The sequence below is a fragment of the Halyomorpha halys genome, unplaced genomic scaffold (genome assembly GCF_000696795.3).
Source record: "Halyomorpha halys isolate HHAL.00 unplaced genomic scaffold, Hhal_1.1 Scaffold158.1, whole genome shotgun sequence".
NCBI classification, from domain to species: Eukaryota; Metazoa; Arthropoda; class Insecta; order Hemiptera; family Pentatomidae; genus Halyomorpha; species Halyomorpha halys.
The window spans coordinates 5,612-7,070 of record NW_027107138.1 but is presented as its reverse complement, the minus strand read 5'-3'; positions in this window follow the sequence as shown (position 1 = coordinate 7,070).

The following is a 1,459-nucleotide window of genomic DNA, read 5'->3' as shown; positions in this document are numbered from 1 at the left end:
CCATACAATTCCACAAATATCAATCAATTAAAATTTTGTACTATTCAATTATCAGTTATCAATTTTTTATCATTTATGATTTAATTCAATATTTTGTATAATTCTAAATTTGTTTGTATACTATTCCTTTTCAATTGTATGTTACTCTAAATGTTGTTATCTCTTTTGTTCTATAGCCCTGACGGAGACCTGAAACTCAGGTCGAAACGTCGGCATAAAATAAATAAATATGGTTTTGTTTATTTATGCTGTTCTTTGCTGACCGCACCCTCCGACAAACTTCTCCAAGCATTAATCTACGGTCAACTATCTACACCTCATTATATATATATAATATAATGGACACAAAGGAAAACGGAATATATGTTACAATTGATAAAAGCTACCCAGTAATATAGAAAAGTAAAAATAAAAAGCTAAAATAAATATAGAATGTCCGGAAAAATGGATAAGGTAGGAACAAGGGGAAGAGATTTGAACTGTGGGGAAAAAATATATTCAAAAAATACAGTATTTATTTTCAGTTATGAAATATATAAAGAAAATAATTAACGAATAAAATTAGTTTATAAATCATTATGTTATTTATATCTGTCAGTGTGAGTTGGTTGTGTGTCAAAGAATTTTAAAGAAACGCCTAAGATTTAAAAATTGATCAAAAGGCTTTTTTAAATCAAATGCCAATAAATATGAGGAGAAGATGGTTGGAAGGTGCGGTCAGAATATAACACAAATAAGTTGCAATAATCTATTTAATAGTGCCAAAGTTTCGGCCATAATTTCAAGCCTTCGTCAGGGCTAAGAACAAAGAGCTAGATAACAACCAATGAATACAAAAAAATAAAATATAAACAGAATGACATAAATTATTATTTATTATATGTTATTCTTTTTATATTTTCTTTTTTGTATTCTGTTTGGTATCTTGTTCTTTGTTCTTAGCCCCGACGAAAGCTAGACCTGTGATTATAATATAAGCGCTTTTGTGATTTACTCTAAATAAACTGTCAGAGAGATAAGAACGAATAGTTAAGATGTATATTGGGAGTAGGAATTTACGGAATGTTGTATAACAGTCCCGGGTGCCAGACGCAGTCAAACTAGCTGAAACCTTCGTAGCAATTTTAAAAATTGGTTCCTGTAGATAAAGAGCTGAGGGTATTAAGTAACTCTTAATAAAAAGAAATGCTAAAGAGTTCGATCACAGGAGTTGGTGGGTACTGTAGATCAAGAGGTCCTGGCCCCAGGACTAGTGGACCCATTAGGTAAAGGTGGCTATTTGTATTAGGGGTAATCATGATCTTTGGTTTAACATGTTAAAGTGTGTTAAATGGAAAAACTCATGTTAAATCGAAAAAAATTGCCTTCTTTTACCGTGGTAAAACGAAATAACATTTAACATGGCTGAGAGTCTGTTACTTGGTCTGTTAAATGGAGAATGACGTCACACAATAGACCA